This window comes from Arachis stenosperma, chromosome 5 (genome assembly GCF_014773155.1).
Source record: "Arachis stenosperma cultivar V10309 chromosome 5, arast.V10309.gnm1.PFL2, whole genome shotgun sequence".
Taxonomy (NCBI): domain Eukaryota; kingdom Viridiplantae; phylum Streptophyta; class Magnoliopsida; order Fabales; family Fabaceae; genus Arachis; species Arachis stenosperma.
The window spans coordinates 128,656,414-128,678,690 of record NC_080381.1 but is presented as its reverse complement, the minus strand read 5'-3'; the positions used below and the strand labels follow the sequence as shown (position 1 = coordinate 128,678,690).

Genomic DNA, 22,277 nt, shown 5'->3' with positions numbered 1-22,277 from the left:
GATCCGATCTACACTAAAATGATCGGATCTAATATCCGTAGCTTTTAAATTTGGATCCGATCCGCACATTTGCATATCGGATATCGGATATATCCGCAAAACACAAAAATTATTTTAAAAGCTTATTTTTATTAAAAAATATTAATAAAATTCATTTTTTCTATTCTTTTAAATATATTTACTCCTAAAATAATATTAAACGTACTTTTCTTTAAATAATATATTAAAATAATACAATATATATGATAATTATTAGTTGAAATAAAACATAAAAAGAATATTTATTTATTTATTTCTTTATTTTTGTAAATACGCAAGTATGCGGATCGGATATGCGGATACCTACACAAAATCTGCAATCCGATTTTATTAGTATGCGGATCTGATCTGATAGCCTGCGGATCGAATCCATATCCGCTTGCCTGCAGATCAGATCCATATCCGCAATTTTCGGATTGGATTCGGATAAACACCGCATATATGTGGATCGGATCCGATCCATAAACACCCCTAGTCGGATTTAGATAATGCCCATCCCCGATATATATAATATATATAAATATATACAGTTTTAATATATAATATATGTAATATATATTAATATTTTTTAATATATATAATCCCCCACTAACGCGTATTCCACATTCTTTAATATAAATATTTTTTTCACATTCTTTCTTCTTTTTTGTTGCATTTTTTTGCTCTTTTTCCAGTGATTTGAAATATTGTGTATTTTTTTGGTCTTGTTTTCATTTATGTTATGAGTGTAAAATAAAAAGAATTATGAAAAGGTAAAATAAGAAGGAGAAGATAAACAAGAAAAAAGAAGAAAATAATGATGATGATGAAGAAAAAGAGGAGGAAGGGGAGTTTTGAGTTATGCAAAATTTATAAGAAAATAACACCAAAAATTTTTTACCATGACATAGAAATTTCTTAATTTTGACATCAAAATTTCTTAATCGTGATACATATTCTTGTTAAGAGGGTGAAACAAGAATTATGAGCATGTGAAACAAGAAGAAGAAGATGATAATGATGAAGAAAATGTGGAGTTTTGAGTTATGCAAAATTTATCAAAATATCACTGAAATTTTTTAACTATGACACGGAAGTTTCTCAATTTTGACATCAAAATTTTTTAACAGTGACGTAGGTTCTTGTTAAAAGGGTAAAATAAGAATTATGAGAATATCAAACAAGAAGAAGAAGAATGTCAAACAAGATGATGATGATGATGAGGAAAGAAAGTTTCGAACTGTGCATAATTTATCAGAAAAATAATACCAAAATTTTTTAATCGTGATACAGAAAATTTTTTACAACACCGAAATTTCTTAACCGTGACATATAAATTTCTTAACCGTGTCATTTCTAACTAAATGATACACTTTTCTTATCATTGATCTAGTTGGGTAGTACTGAATTCATATATAAAAGGTTTAGCCATTTCTATGTCATTTACAATAAATTGATTTTTTTTTCGTTCTAAAACATATTTAAATGTATTTTGTTGGTTGGGTGAATTAAGGTTTTGAACTTGCGATTCTTTAGAATTTGTGTGCCATTTGTCAAAAGATTTCTGTATCATTTCTAACTAAATGTGTGTTTTATTATCACTGAATTAATTGTGTGGCATTAAACTGAAGAAGAAGAGGAGAGGAGTTTTAAGTTATGTAAAATTTAACAAAAAATAATGCTGAAACTTTTTAATCGTGACACAAGGAGTTTATTAATTTTGACATCGAAATTTCTTAATCATGACATAGGTTATAATTAAGAGGGTGAAACAAGAATTATGATGATATGAATAAAGAAGAAGAATAATTATGAGAATGTGAAAGAAGAAGAAGAAGATGATAATGATGATGATGATGAATGAAAGTTTTGAATTGTGCAGAATTTTTTAGAAAAATAGCATCAAAATTTTTTAACTATGACATAGAAAATTTTTTAATTTTTACACTAAAATTTTTTAATTGTGTCATTTACAACTTAATGAATCGTTAAACTAATTGTGAGATATTTAACTAAGAAGAAGATGATGGTGATGATAACAAAGAATGAAGAAAAAAAAGAAGGAAAAAAAGATATCAAATAAGAAAAATAAGAGGAGGAGGAAGAAATGGTAGTGGTAATGACAATACAATAACAAAAAAGTAAGATAGAGAAAAAAAAAGAAGGAGAAGAAGAAAAAGAAGAAGCAGGAGTGTAAGTAAGTAAAAAGAAGCAAAAGAAAAAGAAATAAGAAAAAAAAAGCGCATTCGAAGAAGAGAAAAAAAAAAATGCATGCACAATATTTTTTTGCCAACCTCAATTAACTTTTTTTAAAATTATTTCATTTATTTTAAATTCAGACTCTAAATTCTAAATCTTTAACTTTAAATTCTAAATTATAAACTTAAACTCTAAAGTTAACTAATATTGACTAAATAAAAGTTTATTTCCTATGCTTTTTATTATTGTATTCCCAAGTTGTTCGAATATAAATAATACTAGATAACTAATATTTTTTTGCCAATTTTTTTAAAGTTAGTTTATTTATCTTAAATTCTAAATTCTAAATCATATATTCTAATCCTAAATAAATATTAAAGTTAGTTAATATTTTCTAATTAAAAAATAGTTCTCTATATTTTTTCTCTAAATATAAATCATATGGTACGCCATGTTTCTAGATTTAGGTTTATTTAGTATACAGAAATTAGGAATGATAACACAATTTCAATATAAGAATAAAATTTTAAAGTAATCTCTTAGATTGACGTTGTACATTAATTTCATCATTAAAATTCAAATTTCACTAATTATACTTTTTAGATTGGTTAAAATGCAATACGCTAATCTTCAACATTTTTCTATTAATAATATGCTAACACGACTTAATAACATAAATTATTAGTGACACATGTTACATTATGATTTAGCCATATATAATGATATGACAACAAATCAATCAGTGACGCGTGACATGACGTGAACGAATGTGTCACGTGTCGTAACACTATTTACCATGTGTCATCTTATAACACATGTCATATAACATTATTCGTTCATGGGTCATTTATTATGTTATTATTGTAGGTGTACTAAATTAGTCATTGACTTTTCATTAAGGGTGTTCAAGACTCGGATACAAAGAATATTTTATTGGTTTCAAATTTGTCATTTTTATTTGATATTATTTGTCGGGTTATGTTTTGAACTACTCGATTAAGCTCGAAGTTGTTTTTTATAATAAAAATATATATTTTAGAATAAAATTAATAATAAAATATTATATATTTATATGTCAATTAGGATTGTTTTTGTATTAAAATAATTTATTTTGGTATAAATATGATATAGTATTGTTAATTCTCATTTCTAAAAGTAAAATTTTATTAATTTATTTTATAAAATTTATAAGTTTGTATATACTAATTTTTTATTAGATTAATTCGATTTATTTCGGATCAAATTAAAATAGTTTTAGCGGTCTATTAGAGTCACTCCAGACCTAATTAAATCGAATTTAGATTCTCTAAATTTTAAATTTTTACTTTAGAAGGTAAAGTGTGATCTCTTATTTTTGAATAGTTTCTCTTTCATATTTTCTCTTGATCACATCTATGAAATAAATAGTAAGATATCACACTTTATCTTCTAAGATAAAATTTGAAATTTAGAATATCCAAATCTAATTAAATCTGGTCTAATCTTATTTATAAACATTTTTATTTTATACTGAGTGGCTTATTGTAATTCGTAAAATTGAATATCGTATAATAAATTAAATTTTTTGCCATTTTTTTCATATTTTTTATAAATTCAATACTTTCAATAATTTTTAATACATTAATTTTATTCTATTATTTCTCATGTCGTGTTAAATTTAAGTATTTTTATAAATATTTTTAAAAATTTAGTTTTAATCAAATATTTTTTTTCACAACAATTAACATTTTATTATATTAAACTGTCCAACTAAATATTTTTTAGGAATCAAGATATTTAACTACAAAATAATTACTAAAAGATAATTTAAATATCTTTGTGCTTCTCGTTTTTCAAGGAAACGTGTTTTTGCGCTTCATGTTTTCTTTGCGAAGAGGTTTTTTTGTTCAGCACGTTTTTTTATAGAATCTACGTGATTAGGGTTGGCAAAGCAGGTTAGTCCGCCCCAATCTATTTTATTCTGTTTAAGTCCATTTTATAAACGGAGCGAATCGGTCCACATTGCTAACTAAAATGGGTTTAAAATACTAGTTTGTCCCGTTTTATGACAGATTGGCGAATCGGCAGGCTAACACGCTTGATTTTTTTTTTTGAAAAATAAAATTCATTAAAATTCACTAAAAAATAATAACTAAAAAATTAAATACAAATAAAAAATAGTCAAATTATAATATAATTTTTTTACTATCTTTTTCTTATTTTTTAACTTCAATAAAATTGTTCAAAATAATATTTGTCAATAAAATTATCTTTATTTTAAAAAATAAATCACATAAATATACGAAGTTATAAAATAAAATAAACAAAGTTAATAACTAAAAGAAGAACAAAAATAAAAACAAAAAAGTGTTTGAAAATTTTATAATTATTAATTTTATAATAGTAATAACTCTTTTATTTAATAAAAAAATAAAAAAATAAAAAAATAAAAATCTTCCTGTGGGTTTGACAAATTTTTTAAATTCGGCAGGCTCCAAATCATAGCCCGACTCGCCTTTTTAGCGAATTTAGCGGGTCGGTCCGACGAGTTCAACCCATTTTTTCATGACTGTGTGTTGATTTAGTGTTCTTTAGGAAAAACATTTATACAAGATTTGTTTGTAGATATAAAATACTAATAAAAAAATATAGAGATATAAAATTATAGTTGATAGATAAAATATAAAAAAAATATTGTATCTAAAAATATTAAATTAGTATATTTTATATTTATTTTAATAAAAAAATACATAAATACTAACAAAACCATAATTTTTCCTTTTTTTATGAATTTAGCTAAGAATATATATTAAGATGATAAACTAAATTTTTTTTTATTAAAAATACAAAAAATTTAAAATTATAATATATTTGTTTTGTATTTATTCAACAAAAATATTTAAAATTTTTTACTAATAATAAATATTTAAATCTTTTTTTATTATTTTTTTATAATTATATTTTTTATTATATTTGTTTTTAATTTTTTGAATAAAAAATTAGATTTTTATAATTTATTTTAATTTATTATCAAATAAAATATAAAAATACTAATTTTTATATTTTGTTCATTATATCTCATTTTCAATATCTTATCTTATTCTATTTTTAGAATTAAACACAATTTTAGTGCATAAATGCCTCTTAATCTGCAAAAACTAATACTAGAATAAATTGTTTAAAAAAACTTGAAAGAACATTACTCTTTTAAGTGCTCGAAATAAACCCAAAGAATTTTTTATGATGTTTAATCTACGATGCACTGACACGGATACGGAATACAACACGATACGAGATGCACCGATACGCAAATTTTAAAATTTTACATAACATGGAGACACACATATATATAAAATATAAAATATTTTTTAGATAAATTATAATAATATTTTAATTTTTTATTGATATTAAAATATAAATTAATTTTTTTTATTATTTTTAATATCTTATTTTAATTATATCAAGTATTTAAAATATTTTTTATTTTAATAAATAATAATATATACTATATCTAAATTTATTTTAAGAATATATGTTAATAATAAAATTGAACACGCAAATACGTATTTAAGTGTGTCTATGAATTGCTGCATAAAGATATAAAAGATGATTCAGATTCAATAAAGCCAATAAAAAATAAATTAGTCAACAAATGAGATGCAATAACTTTCTTTCATTCATGTGCTATTTTTACACTTTCAAAGGAATGATACAAGGAAGAGATCAAAATGGACAATCTTCAAAATGAAAAGAAAGAGCCTTCTGTACAAAATTTGTCTCAACTAATCTATGTCAGTCTCTATGATGTACAAAAACTCAAAGTATTTATTTTCCTATAACTTTAAGCAATCAATTTCTGGGAAGCAACCAGTTCAACTGTTAAGATGAAAGATGATTTGCCAGCATCCCTCAGATACCGCACGTCTCCATTCAGCAACTTTCTGATGATGAGCAGACTAATACCCTCCTCGGATTCTTGTCCCTCTCGTCCGAACATTTGGTTCAGTAATGTTTCCGGAACACCAACACCAGCATGTGTTATGCAGCAAAGATATAGAATGGCAAAGACTACCAAGAAATGGCTACAGTCATGTCATCCTCTGCCAACTACCAATTTAGAACTGAGAAGATCACAATATGGAACAGATTTTTTGACCCTTTCTCTTCTTTTTCTTCTGCTTTGGAGGCTGGAGAACTACTTTGATGGCCGCATCAAAAACAGCCTTCACAATCTGTATTCAAAGGCAGATATCATTAGGGATGTGATATTATCTAACCTTTGGAACTTTTATAGATGCAGAGAACATATATGTACCTGCTGTGTTTTTGAACTACATTCGATGTAAACTGGAGCACCGATAAGTTTTCTCAGTTCCTCACCCTTCAACAAAGAGAGAAAATCAGATCACTAATGTATAAAGTAAGCAGATGGTCTCTCTTATGAACACCAACTGAAGGCTAAAAGACAATGAAATAAGACACAAAGCGATAGCAATGGATATTGGTAATGGAAGCAATGAAAGCTAGGAAGTACCTGCACTGTGGTGATAGGTGAAGAACGAATTTTTGCCGGTATAGAAATTATCAAGTAATCAATCGTAGTATAGTCTAAACCGACGCAAAATCCATCATCAAACAATTCTACAATCTATAACCGAGAATATTAGTCCCGAGTCGTTCTTCCTTAGGAATGCTACAAGGATGCATGCTATTGGTTAAGTGGTCTTTTGTGGTTTAAAGAGTGTGGCCTAGAAGTGCTAATAAAAGAGAACAACAATCAATCAATATTAAAAACCTTGGCCAAGGTTAAACATTAGAAGTTCCATCACTATAGCTTCCTTCAATTGTGATAACAAAGGAGTGTTGCTTTACTTAGTTAACCCCCCAATTATAGAGGAAAGTCAAGTAAAAGTAACTAACTTGAGTCACAAGTCCTAGTCTTACCCTAGGGAAGTCTAGCTTTAGTGCACTCTAAGTCAATTAGCAATTCTCAATTCTTAATCAACAATTGACATCCATTATTCAAGTGTCTCCAATGACTCAACCACTAGGCCAAGTGAGGGGATACTACTCCATATCTAAAGTTGGCATTTTCTCAAACACTTGGAGAGCAAGAATGAAAGACATAGTAAAATGGAGAGAAAAGAATTAGAATCAAAGCAATTCAACACAAGAGATTAACAACAATCAACAATGAACAACAATGAAAATGAAATCTTCAATGAATCAATAGAATCCAATAACAACAAAGTTGAATCTAAGACTTATGGGAATTGAACAATTACAAACACTAATTGAGATTAGAGAAGATGATCTACAACATGAACAAAGTAAATTGAGTGTGTAATGGATCTCACCAAGGAATGGTTGAGAATTGAGAAAATGAAGATGAATCCTAGAGAGAAGTTGGAGTTTCTCTCTCTACAAAATGTAACTAACTAAAAATATCTACAAAAAGATGTTAAATGAGTCTATGGATGTGAATGTGTATCAATCCCCTTCAATCCCTGGCTCTTATATGCATTTTGGCGCCAAAGTTGGTTGCTGAAACCTTCCAAAATCGCCAGGCACGTGTTGCAATAAAAAAATCATGTGCGGACTACGACGCGTGCGCGCACGGTACGCGTGCGCGTCCCTGGCTAATTCTGCGATGTGCGCGCGAGCGCCTTGTGCGCGTACGCGTGCTTGGCCGAGATCAATTCTTTGGCTTTTTGTGCTTCTCTCCACTTGCATGCTTCCTTCCTTGCTTCCTTTGATCCATGCCTAGCCTATTTCAACCTGAGATTACTAGCAAACACATCAAGGCATCTTATGGAATCAAAGAAGAACTATAATTCATCAAAATAAGGCTTAAAAAGCATGTTTTTACACTTAAGCACAAATACGGGAGAGATAACAAAACCATGCTAATTCATAGGATAAATGTGACAAAAGGTTATCAAAACACTCTAAACTTAATACAAAATAAATCGTCAAATTGGGGTTTGTCAACCTCCCCACACTTAGACCTTAGCATGTCCTCATGCTAAAATAAGAAAGAACTAAGGGGTATGACATTTATTGAATGCAACTAAACTATATGAATCCTATCTAAATGCAACTATCTAAAGTAAATGCAGATGCTTAATTCAAACATATCAAATTGCCAAGAGAGCATGTGTAAGCACAAGGGCTAGGCAATAGGAATTAAGTCCAAACCACAATTGTATTGAATTATCAAAAAGAGTTTAAACTTGCAAGAATATGGATAATATGGGTGAATACATGTAGTTGAACTTTTGAACCCTCACCGGATGTGTATCCGCTCTATTCACTCAAGTGTTTAAGGGTCAATCCACTCAATTCTCTTCTAATCAAGCTTTCCAAAAATTGATTTTCTTCTAACAATCAACATTTATTCAATGCATGCATACATTCATCATGAGGTCTTTCATTAGGTTGTAAGGGGGTTAGGGTCAAGGTAGGATCATTTATGGTTAAGTGGACTAAGATTTGAATCTTTGATTCACATAGACTTCCCCACTGATGAGCGGATAATTTATATACTTTTTGGCATTGTTTTTAGCATATTTTTAGTATGATCTAGTTAGTTTTTAGTATATTTTTATTAGTTTTTAGTTAAAATTCACTTTTCTGGACTTTATTATGAGTTTGTGTGTTTTTCTATGATTTCAGGTATTTTCTGGCTGAAATTGAGGGATCTGAGCAAAAATCTGATCCAGAGACTCAAAAGGACTGCAGATGCTGTTGGATTCTGACCTCCCTGCACTCGAAGTGGATTTTCTGGAGCTACAGAAGCCTAATTGGCGCGCTCTCAACGGCGTTGGAAAGTAGACATCCTGGGCTTTCCAGCAATATATAATAGTCCATACTTTGCCCAAGATTTGATGGCCCAAACCGGCGTTCAAAGTCACCTCAAGAAATTCCAGCGTTAAACGCCGGAACTGGCACCTAATTGGGAGTTAAACGCCCAAACTGGCACTAAAGCTGGCGTTTAACTCCAAGGAGAGTCTCTACACGAAATTGCTTCATTGCTCAGCCCAAGCACACACCAAGTGGGCCCGGAAGTGGATTTTTATGTCATTTACTCATCTGTGTACTAGTTTTCTATAAGTAGGACCTTTTACTATTGTATTAAGAGGCTTTTAGAGACTTTGGATAGCTATCTTTGTTTTATGCTATCTTAGACCATTGGGAGGCTGGCCATTCGGCCATGCCTAGACCTTGTTCTTATGTATTTTCAACGGTGGAGTTTCTACACACCATAGATTAAGGTGTGGAGCTCTGCTGTACCTCGAGTATCAATGCAATTACTATTGTTCTTCCATTCAATTCCGCTTGTTCTTTGTCCAAGATATCACTTGTTCTTCAACATGATGAAGGTGATGATTGACGCCCATCACCATTCTCACCCATGAACAAGGTGATTGACAACCATTCTTGTTCTACAAGCATCTGAGGCTTAGTGAATATCTCTTGGATTCCTGATTGCACGATGCATGGTTGATCGCCTGACAACCGAGTGCTCGCCTGACAAACGAGCCAACCATTCCGTGAGATCAGAGTCTTCGTGGTATAGGCAGGAACTGATGGCAGCATTCAAGAGAATCCGGAAGGTCTAACCTTGTCTGTGGTATTCTGAGTAGGATTCAATGACTGAATGACTGTGATGTGCTTCAAACTCCTGAGGGCGGGGCGTTAGTGACAGACGCCAAAAGAATCAATGGATTCTATTCCGGTCTGATTGAGAACCGACAGATGAATTCCGCTATGCTGTGACGGAGCATATGCAATCGCTTTCACTGAGAGGATGGGAGGTAGCTGCTGACAACAGTGAAACCCTACACGAGCTTGCCATGGAAAGGAGTAAGAAGGATTGGATGAAGACAGTAGGAAAGCAGAGAGACGGAAGGGAAGGCATCTTCATACACTTGTCTGAAGCTCTTACACCAATGATATACATAAGTATCACTATCTTTATCTTTTATATTATTTTCGTTCATCATCATATACATTTGAGTTTGCCTGACTAAGATTTACAAGATGACCATAGCTTGCTTCAATGCTAACAATCTCCGTGGGATCGACCCTTACTCACGTAAGGTATTACTTGGACGACCCAGTGCACTTGCTGGTTAGTTGTGCGAAGTTGTGTAATGCCATGGAATTGAACCACCAAGTTTTTGGAGTTCATGACCAGGGATTATGAGAGTTGTGAAAAGTATTGTTCACAATTTCGCGCACCAAGTTTTTGGCGCCGTTGCCGGGGATTGTTCAAGTTTTGAGCAAGCTTTTGGTAACAATGCCTGGGATTGTTCTAGTTTGGACAACTGACGGTTCATCTTGTTGCTTAGATTAGGTATTTATTTTTTTTTCGAAATTCTTGAAGATGAATTCTAGATTTTCATGATGATTTGTTGAAATCTGGCTGGCTGAGAAGCCATGTCTAATCTGATTGGACCGAGGTTTCAACTTATCACCACAAGAACTTGTTGATTTTCATCAATTTTGCTTTTGGAGCAGTGATCTGCTAAGACTTGGCTGACCTTTGGTCATGTCTAGTGTTTTGGACCGAAGCTTTCCTTGAAAGCTTGGCTGGCTGTGAAGCCATGTCTAATTCCTGGACCGGAGTCTTAGACTAGCATTGTACTGATTCCTGGAATTCTCATTAAGAATTTTGATACCTTTTCCCACTTAATTTTCGAAAAACACAAAAAAAAAAAATTTTACAAAATCATAAAAACCAAAAAGATTTTTTTTGTTTCTTGCTTGAGTCTGGTGTCTCATCTTAAGTTTGGTGTCAAATGCATGTTTTTGTTACATTTTTTCGAATCCATGCATATATTTCTTTGTTTTGATCTTTGAGTTCTATTGACTTGAGTGTTTATGTGTCTCATATAGTGTCAGTAGTACACAAACTGCTAAGTTTGGTGTCTTGCATGCATTGTTATTTGATTCTTGTTGCATTTTGATTATTAAAAAAATCCAAAAATATTTTTAATTTGTGTCTTTTCAAGTCAATAATACAAAGAATTGAAGATTCAGAACATACTGCAGAGGAATTATACAGAAAAAGCTGAGCATTCAAAAATGCCCAGTGAAGAAGGCAGACTGGCGTTTAAACGCCAGCCAGGGTACCTGGTTGGGCGTTTAACGCCCAAAGAGGTAGCATTTTGGGCGTTAAACGCCAGAATGTATACCATTCTGGGCGTTTAACGCCAGGATGGTGCTAGGGGGAAGATTTTGTTTTCAAAATCAATTTTTTTTCAAGTTTTCAAAGTTTTTCAAAACCAAATCTTTTTCAAGTCATATCTTTTCAATCAAATGTTTTCAAAATCAATTTCTTTCCTTTTTCAAAGATACTTCCTAACAATTAATGATTTGATTGAACATCTCTAATTTGTTACCTTTCTGTTGAGAAAGGTTTAATGTTTGAATCATATCTTTTCTTGTTAGGCAAATCATTAATATTTTTTTTTTTTAAGACATATCTTTTCAAATTGTTTTCAAATCATATCTTTTAAAATTGTTTTCAAATCATATCTTCTCAATCACATCTTTTTAAAACCATAACTTTTCAATCAAATCTTTTAATCATATTTTTCAAAATAGTTTTCAATCAAATCTTTTTAATTTCTAATTTCAAAATCTTTTTCAAAAATCACTTGATTTCTTTTTCACTTTTAATTTCGAAAATTATCAATCAAATTTTCAAAATGTTTTCAAAATCTTTTAATTGAATTTTCGAAAATTCTCTTCCCTCCTTCCCACATCCTTCTATTTATGGAGTACCACTCCTTCTAAATGCACAATTCGAACCTTATCTAATTAAAGTTCGAATTCTTCTTCTCCTTCTTCTTTCTATTTCTCTTTTCCTCTGACACTTCAAGGAATCTCTATACTGTGACATAGAGGATTCCACATTTTCTTTTTCTCTTCTCTTTCATATGAGCAGGAGCAGAGACAAAGGCATTCTTGTTGAAGCTGACCCTGAACCTGAGAGGACCTTGAAGCGAAAGCTAAGAGAAGCTAAAGCACAACTCTCTTTAGAGGACCTGACCGAATTCTTCAAAGAAGAAGAACACATGGCAGCCGAAAACAACAACAATGCCAACAATGCAAGGAAGGTGCTGGGTGACTTCACTGCACCTACTCCTGATTTCTACGGGAGAAGCATCTCTATCCCTGCCATTGGAGCAAACAACTTTGAGCTTAAGCCTCAATTAGTTTCTCTAATGCAACAGAATTGCAAGTTCCATGGACTTCCAATGGAAGATCCTCATCAGTTTTTAGCTGAATTCTTGCAAATCTGTGACACAGTCAAGACTAATGGGGTTAACCCTGAGGTCTACAGACTGATGCTATTCCCTTTTGCTGTAAGAGACAGAGCTAGAATATGGTTGGATTCTCAACCTAAAGAAAGCCTGGACTCTTGGGAAAAGCTAGTCAATGCCTTCTTGGCAAAGTTCTTTCCACCACAAAGATGGAGTAAGCTTAGAGTGGAAGTCCAAACCTTCAGACAGAAGGATGGAGAATCCCTCTATGAAGCTTGGGAAAGATACAAACAATTAATCAGAAGATGTCCTTCAGACATGCTTTCTGAATGGAGCATCATAGGTATTTTCTATGATGGTCTTTCTGAACTATCTAAAATGTCCTTGGATAGCTCTGCTGGAGGATCTCTTCATCTGAAGAAGACGCCTGCAGAAGCTCAAGAGCTAATTGAAATGGTTGCAAATAACCAATTCATGTACACTTCTGAAAGAAATCCTGTGAACAATGGGACTGGTCAGAAGAAAGGAGTTCTTGAGATTGACACTCTGAATGCCATATTGGCTCAGAACAAGATATTGACTCAACAAGTCAATTTGATTTCTCAAAGTCTGTCTGGAATGCAAAATGCACCAAACAGTACTAAGGATGCTTCATCTGAGGAAGAAGCTTATGATCCTGAGAACCCTTCCATGGAAGAGGTGAATTACCTAGGAGAACCCTATGGAAACACCTATAATTCTTCATGGAGAAATCACCCAAATCTCTCATGGAAGAATCAAGAGAGACCTCAACAAGGTTTCAATAACAATAATGGTGGAAGAAACAGGTTTAGCAATGGCAAGCCTTTTCCATCATCTTCTCAGCAACAGACAGAGAGTTCTAAGCAGAGTACTTCTGACTTAGCAACAATGGTCTCTGATCTAATAAAGACCACTCAAAGTTTCATGAATGAAACAAGGTCTTCCATCAGAAATTTGGAAGGACAAGTGGGTCAGCTGAGCAAGAAAGTTACTGAACTCCCTCCTAGCACTCTCCCAAGTAATACAGAAGAAAATCCAAAAGGAGAGTGCAAAGCCATAGACATGGCCGAATATGGAGAGGAAAGAGAGGAGGAGGACGCCACTGAGGAAGACCTCAGTGGGCGTGTACCAATCTCCTCTGAGTTCCTCAATGAGGAACAATGGGAATCTGAGGCTCAAAATGAGACCATAGAGATTCCATTGGACTTACTTCTGCCATTCATGAGCTCTGATGAGTATTCTTCCTCTGAAGAGGATGAGTATGTCACTGAAGAGCAAGTTGCTAAATACCTTGGAGCAATCATGAAGCTAAATGACAAGTTATTTGGAAATGAGACTTGGGAGGATGAACCCCCTTTGCTCACCAAGGAACTGGATGACTTGTCTAGGCAGAAACTGCCTCAAAAGAGGCAGGATCCTGGGAAGTTTTCTATACCTTGTACCATAGGCACCATGACCTTCAAAAAGGCCTTGTGTGACTTAGGGTCAAGTGTAAACCTCATGCCCCTCTCTGTAATGGAGAAATTAGGGATATTTGAGGTGCAAGCTGCAAGAATCTCATTAGAGATGGCAGACAATTCAAGAAAACAAGCTCATGGACTTGTAGAGAATGTTTTGGTGAAGATTGAAGACCATTACATCCCTACTGATTTCATAGTCCTAGAGACTGGGAAGTGCATGGATGAATCCATCATCCTTGGCAGACCCTTCCTAGCCACAGCAAAGGCTGTGATTGATGTTGATAGAGGAGAGTTGATCATTCAAGTGAATGAAGAATCCTTGGTGTTTAAAGCCCAAGGACATCCCTCTATCATCATGGAGAGGAAGCATGAAGAGCTTCTCTCAAAACAGAGCCAAGCAGAGCCCCCACAGTCAAACTCTAAGTTTGGTGTTGGGAGGCCACAACCAAACTCTAAGTTTGGTGTTGAACCCCCACATTCAAACTCTAAGTTTGGTGTTGGGAGGTTCCAACACGGTTCTGAGTATTTCTGAGGCTCCATGAGAGTCCTCTGTCAAGCTAATGACATTAAAGAAGCGCTTGTTGGGAGGCAACCCAATGTTTTATAGTTAACTATTTTCTTTTGTTATTTTATCTTTTTTTGTAGGTTGATGATCATAAGAAGTCACAAAAATAATGAAAAAAGCAAAAACAGAATGAAAAACAGGAAGAAAAACAGCACACCCTGGAGGAAGAAGCTGCTGGCGTTTAAACGCCAGTAAGCCTAGCAGTTGGGCGTTTAACGCCCAGTCTGGCACCATTCTGGGCATTTAACGCCAGAAAGGGGCACCAGACTGGCGTTAAACGCCAGAAAAGGGCAACAACCTGGCGTTAAACGCCAGGAATGGGCACCAGCCCGGCGTTTAACGCCAGAAATAGCTCAAAACGTGATTTTGAGCAACATTTGGTGCAGGGATGACTTTTCCTTGACACCACAGGATCTGTGGACTCCACAGGACCCCACCACCACTCTCTCTCTTCTTCCCCCATTCACCAATCACCTCAATACCTCTTTCCCAAAAACCCTTCACCTATCAAATCCCATCCTTCTCTTCACCACTCACATCCATCCTTCATAAATCCCCACCAACCTCACCCTTCAAATTCAAACCACTTTCCCTCCCAAACCCACCCATAATGGCCGAACCATTACCCCCCTCTCTCCTATATATACCCTTCTTCAACCCTTCATTTTCACACACCCTAAAACACCCCTTCTTTCCCTTCTTGGCCGAACACACCACCATCTCCCTCTTCCTCATTTCTTCTTCTTCTACTCTCTTCTTTCTTCTTTTGCTCGAGGACGAGCAAACATTTTAAGTTTGGTGTGGTAAAAGCGTTGCTTTTTCGTTTTTCCATAACCATTTATGGCATCCAAGGCCGGAGAAACCTCTAGAAAGAGGAAAGGGAAGGCAAAAGCCTCCACCTCCGAGTCATGGGAGATGGATAGATTCCTCTCAAGGGTGCATCAAGACCACTTCTATGAAGTTGGGGCCTTGAAGAAGGTGATCCCCGAGGTCCCCTTTTCACTCAAAAAGGGTGAATATCCGGAGATCCGCCATGAGATCCGAAGAAGAGGTTGGGAAGTACTCACCAACCCCATTCAACAAGTCGGAATCTTGATGGTTCAAGAGTTCTATGCCAATGCATGGATCACCAAGAACCATGACCAAAGTGTGAACCCGAATCCAAAGAATTATCTCACTATGGTTCGGGGGAAATACTTGGATTTTAGTCCGGAGAGTGTGAGGGTGGCGTTCAACTTGCCTATGATGCAAGGAGATGAGCATCCTTACACTAGAAGGGTCAACTTTGATCAAAGGTTGGACCAAGTCCTCACAACCATATATGAAGAGGGCGCACAATGGAAGCAAGATGCAAGAGGAAAGCCGGTTCAATTGAGAAGGCATGACCTCAAGCCCGTGGCTAGAGGATGGTTAGAGTTCATACAACGCTCAATCATTCCCACTAGCAACCGGTCCGAAGTTACCATAGACCGGGCCATCATGATCCATAGCATCATGATTGGAGAAGAAATAGAGGTTCATGAGGTTATAGCCCAAGAACTCTACAAGGTGGCGGACAAGACCTCCACTTTGGCAAGGTTAGCCTTTCCTCATCTCATCTGTCACCTCTGTTATTCAGTTGGAGTTGACATAGAGGGAGATACCCCCATTGATGAGGACAAGCCCATCACCAAGAAAAGGATGGAGTACACAAGAGACCCCTCTCACCATGAGATCCCTGAGATTCCTCAAGGGATGCACTTTCCTCCACAAAATTATTGGGAGCAACTAAACACCTCCCTAGGAGAGTTGAGTTCCAACATGGGACAACTAAGGGTGGAGCATCAAGAACACTCCATCATCCTTCATGAAATTAGAGAAGACCAAAGAATCATGAGGGAGGAGCAACAAAGACAAGGAAGAGACATTGAGGAGCTCAAGCACTCCATAGGACCTTCAAGAGGAAGGAAGAGCCGCCATCACTAAGGTGGACCCGTTCCCTGATTTCCTTGTTCTTTATTCTTCTGTTTTTCGGATTTTATGCTTATGTTTATCCATGTTTGTGTCTTGTGATCATTAGTGTCTTAGTGTCTATGCCTTAAAGTTATGAATGTCCTATGAATCCATCACCTTTCTTGAATAAAAACGTGCTTAATTGAAAAGGAAAGAATTGCATGAATTCTGAATTTTATAATAGTTTAATTATTTTGATGTGGTGGCAACACTTTTGTTCTCTGAATGTATGCTTGAACAGTGCATATGTCTTTTGAATTTGTGGTTCATGAATGTTGGCTCTTGAAAGAATGATGAAAAAGGAGACATGTTAATGAGGTTCTGAAAAATCATAAAAATGATTCTTGAAAAAAAAAATTTCGAAAAAAAAAAATTCGAAAAAAAAAGAGAAAGAAAAAGCAAGAAAAAGAGAGAAACAAGAGTTGTGATCCAAGGCAAATAAGAGTGTGCTTAAGAACCCTGGATACCTCTAATTGGGGACTTTAGCAAAGCTGAGTCACAATCTGAAAGGGTTCACCCAATTATGTGTCTGTGGCATGTATGTATCCGGTGGTAATACTGGAAGACAGAGTGCTTTGGGCCACGGCCAAGACTCAATAAATAGCTATGTTCAAGAATCATCATACTTTACTAGGAGAGTCATTAACACTATCTGGATTCTAAGTTCCTAAAGAAGCCAATCATTCTGAATTACAAGGGATAGAGTGAGATGCCAAAACTATTCAGAGACAAAAAGTTAAAAGCCCCGCTCATCTAATTAATACTGATCTTCATAGATGTTTTTGGAGTTCATTGCATATTCTCTTCTTTTTATCTTATTTGATCTTCAGTTGCTTGGGGACAAGCAACAATTTAAGTTTGGTGTTGTGATGAGCGGATAATTTATATACTTTTTGGCATTGTTTTTAGCATATTTTTAGTATGATCTAGTTAGTTTTTAGTATATTTTTATTAGTTTTTAGTTAAAATTCACTTTTCTGGACTTTATTATGAGTTTGTGTGTTTTTCTGTGATTTCAGGTATTTTCTGGCTGAAATTGAGGGATCTGAGCAAAAATCTGATCCAGAGACTCAAAAGGACTGCAGATGCTGTTGGATTCTGACCTCCCTGCACTCGAAATGGATTTTCTGGAGCTACAGAAGCCCAATTGGCGCGCTCTCAACGGCGTTGGAAAGTAGACATCCTGGGCTTTCCAGCAATATATAATAGTCCATACTTTGCCCAAGATTTGATGGCCCAAACCGGCGTTCAAAGTCACCTCAAGAAATTCCAGCGTTAAACGCCGGAACTGGCACCTAATTGGGAGTTAAACGCCCAAACTGGCACTAAAGCTGGCGTTTAACTCCAAGGAGAGTCTCTACACGAAATTGCTTCATTGCTCAGCCCAAGCACACACCAAGTGGGCCCGGAAGTGAATTTTTATGTCATTTACTCATCTGTGTACTAGTTTTCTATAAGTAGGACCTTTTACTATTGTATTAAGAGGCTTTTAGAGACTTTGGATAGCTATCTTTGTTTTATGCTATCTTAGACCATTGGGAGGCTGGCCATTCGGCCATGCCTAGACCTTGTTCTTATGTATTTTCAACGGTGGAGTTTCTACACACCATAGATTAAGGTGTGGAGCTCTGCTGTACCTCGAGTATCAATGCAATTACTATTGTTCTTCCATTCAATTCCGCTTGTTCTTTGTCCAAGATATCACTTGTTCTTCAACATGATGAAGGTGATGATTGACGCCCATCACCATTCTCACCCATGAACAAGGTGATTGACAACCATTCTTGTTCTACAAGCATCTGAGGCTTAGTGAATATCTCTTGGATTCCTGATTGCACGATGCATGGTTGATCGCCTGACAACTGAGTGCTCGCCTGACAAACGAGCCAACCATTCCGTGAGATCAGAGTCTTCGTGGTATAGGCAGGAACTGATGGCAGCATTCAAGAGAATCCGGAAGGTCTAACCTTGTCTGTGGTATTCTGAGTAGGATTCAATGACTGAATGACTGTGATGTGCTTCAAACTCCTGAGGGCGGGACGTTAGTGACAGACGCCAAAAGAATCAATGGATTCTATTCCGGTCTGATTGAGAACCGACAGATGAATTCCGCTATGCTGTGACGGAGCATATGCAATCGCTTTCACTGAGAGGATGGGAGGTAGCTGCTGACAACAGTGAAACCCTACACGAGCTTGCCATGGAAAGGAGTAAGAAGGATTGGATGAAGACAGTAGGAAAGCAGAGAGACGGAAGGGAAGGCATCTTCATACACTTGTCTGAAGCTCTTACACCAATGATATACATAAGTATCACTATCTTTATCTTTTATATTATTTTCGTTCATCATCATATACATTTGAGTTTGCCTGACTAAGATTTACAAGATGACCATAGCTTGCTTCAATGCTAACAATCTCCGTGGGATCGACCCTTACTCACGTAAGGTATTACTTGGACGACCCAGTGCACTTGCTGGTTAGTTGTGCGAAGTTGTGTAATGCCATGGAATTGAACCACCAAGTTTTTGGAGTTCATGACCAGGGATTATGAGAGTTGTGAAAAGTATTGTTCACAATTTCGCGCACCAAGTTTTTGGCGCCGTTGCCGGGGATTGTTCAAGTTTTGAGCAAGCTTTTGGTAACAATGCCTGGGATTGTTCTAGTTTGGACAACTGACGGTTCATCTTGTTGCTTAGATTAGGTATTTATTTTTTTTTCGAAATTCTTGAAGATGAATTCTAGATTTTCATGATGATTTGTTGAAATCTGGCTGGCTGAGAAGCCATGTCTAATCTGATTGGACCGAGGTTTCAACTTATCACCACAAGAACTTGTTGATTTTCATCAATTTTGCTTTTGGAGCAGTGATCTGCTAAGACTTGGCTGACCTTTGGTCATGTCTAGTGTTTTGGACCGAAGCTTTCCTTGAAAGCTTGGCTGGCTGTGAAGCCATGTCTAATTCCTGGACCGGAGTCTTAGACTAGCATTGTACTGATTCCTGGAATTCTCATTAAGAATTTTGATACCTTTTCCCACTTAATTTTCGAAAAACACAAAAAAAAAATTTTACAAAATCATAAAAACCAAAAAGATTTTTTTGTTTCTTGCTTGAGTCTGGTGTCTCATCTTAAGTTTGGTGTCAAATGCATGTTTTTGTTACATTTTTTCGAATCCATGCATATATTTCTTTGTTTTGATCTTTGAGTTCTATTGACTTGAGTGTTTATGTGTCTCATATAGTGTCAGTAGTACACAAACTGCTAAGTTTGGTGTCTTGCATGCATTGTTATTTGATTCTTGTTGCATTTTGATTATTAAAAAAATCCAAAAATATTTTTAATTTGTGTCTTTTCAAGTCAATAATACAAAGAATTGAAGATTCAGAACATACTGCAGAGGAATTATACAGAAAAAGCTGAGCATTCAAAAATGCCCAGTGAAGAAGGCAGACTGGCGTTTAAACGCCAGCCAGGGTACCTGGTTGGGCGTTTAACGCCCAAAGAGGTAGCATTTTGGGCGTTAAACGCCAGAATGTATACCATTCTGGGCGTTTAACGCCAGGATGGTGCTAGGGGGAAGATTTTGTTTTCAAAATCAATTTTTTTTTCAAGTTTTCAAAGTTTTTCAAAACCAAATCTTTTTCAAGTCATATCTTTTCAATCAAATGTTTTCAAAATCAATTTCTTTCCTTTTTCAAAGATACTTCCTAACAATTAATGATTTGATTGAACATCTCTAATTTGTTACCTTTTCTGTTGAGAAAGGTTTAATGTTTGAATCATATCTTTTCTTGTTAGGCAAATCATTAATATTTTTTTTAAGACATATCTTTTCAAATTGTTTTCAAATCATATCTTTTAAAATTGTTTTCAAATCATATCTTCTCAATCACATCTTTTTAAAACCATAACTTTTCAATCAAATCTTTTTAATCATATTTTTCAAAATAGTTTTCAATCAAATCTTTTTAATTTCTAATTTCAAAATCTTTTTCAAAAATCACTTGATTTCTTTTTCACTTTTAATTTTCGAAAATTATCAATCAAATTTTCAAAATGTTTTCAAAATCTTTTAATTGAATTTTCGAAAATTCTCTTCCCTCCTTCCCACATCCTTCTATTTATGGAGTACCACTCCTTCTAAATGCACAATTCGAACCTTATCTAATTAAAGTTCGAATTCTTCTTCTCCTTCTTCTTTCTATTTCTCTTTTCCTCTGACACTTCAAGGAATCTCTATACTGTGACATAGAGGATTCCACATTTTCTTTTTCTCTTCTCTTTCATATGAGCAGGAGCAGAGACAAAGGCATTCTTGTTGAAGCTGACCCTGAACCTGAGAGGACCTTGAAGCGAAAGCTAAGAGAAGCTAAAGCACAACTCTCTTTAGAGGACCTGACCGAATTCTTCAAAGAAGAAGAACACATGGCAGCCGAAAACAACAACAATGCCAACAATGCAAGGAAGGTGCTGGGTGACTTCACTGCACCTACTCCTGATTTCTACGGGAGAAGCATCTCTATCCCTGCCATTGGAGCAAACAACTTTGAGCTTAAGCCTCAATTAGTTTCTCTAATGCAACAGAATTGCAAGTTTCATGGACTTCCAATGGAAGATCCTCATCAGTTTTTAGCTGAATTCTTGCAAATCTGTGACACAGTCAAGACTAATGGGGTTAACCCTGAGGTCTACAGACTGATGCTATTCCCTTTTGCTGTAAGAGACAGAGCTAGAATATGGTTGGATTCTCAACCTAAAGAAAGCCTGGACTCTTGGAAAAAGCTAGTCAATGCCTTCTTGGCAAAGTTTTTTCCACCACAAAGATGGAGTAAGCTTAGAGTGGAAGTCGAAACCTTCAGACAGAAGGATGGAGAATCCCTCTATGAAGCTTGGGAAAGATACAAACAATTAATCAGAAGATGTCCTTCAGACATGCTTTCTGAATGGAGCATCATAGGTATTTTCTATGATGGTCTCTCTGAACTATCTAAGATGTCCTTGGATAGCTCTGCTGGAGGATCTCTTCATCTGAAGAAGATGCCTGCAGAAGCTCAAGAGCTAATTGAAATGGTTGCAAATAACCAATTCATGTACACTTCTGAAAGAAATCCTGTGAACAATGGGACTGGTCAGAAGAAAGGAGTTCTTGAGATTGACACTCTGAATGCCATATTGGCTCAGAACAAGATATTGACTCAACAAGTCAATTTGATTTCTCAAAGTCTGTCTGGAATGCAAAATGCACCAAACAGTACTAAGGATGCTTCATCTGAGGAAGAAGCTTATGATCCTGAGAACCCTTCCATGGAAGAGGTGAATTACCTAGGAGAACCCTATGGAAACACCTATAATTATTCATGGAGAAATCACCCAAATCTCTCATGGAAGAATCAAGAGAGACCTCAACAAGGTTTCAATAACAATAATGGTGGAAGAAACAGGTTTAGCAATGGCAAGCCTTTTCCATCATCTTCTCAGCAACAGACAGAGAGTTCTAAGCAGAGTACTTCTGACTTAGCAACAATGGTCTCTGATCTAATAAAGACCACTCAAAGTTTCATGAATGAAACAAGGTCTTCCATCAGAAATTTGGAAGGACAAGTGGGTCAGCTGAGCAAGAAAGTTACTGAACTCCCTCCTAGCACTCTCCCAAGTAATACAGAAGAAATCCAAAAGGAGAGTGCAAAGCCATAGACATGGCCGAATATGGAGAGGAAAGAGAGGAGGAGGACGCCACTGAGGAAGACCTCAGTGGGCGTGTACCAATC

The 22,277-nt window shown here is 35.1% G+C and overlaps 2 non-coding genes across 2 annotated transcripts; both read right to left on the bottom strand.

The window, feature by feature from the left end:
* Positions 1-12,686: 12,686 nt before the first annotated feature.
* LOC130984133 (small nucleolar RNA R71) lies at positions 12,687-12,794 on the bottom strand. The gene has a single exon (XR_009088085.1). It is a non-coding gene; the product is annotated as a small nucleolar RNA R71 (small nucleolar RNA).
* Positions 12,795-21,339: 8,545 nt separating this feature from the next.
* On the bottom strand, positions 21,340-21,447 carry LOC130984156 (small nucleolar RNA R71). The gene has a single exon (XR_009088107.1). It is a non-coding gene; the product is annotated as a small nucleolar RNA R71 (small nucleolar RNA).
* Positions 21,448-22,277: the final 830 nt, after the last annotated feature.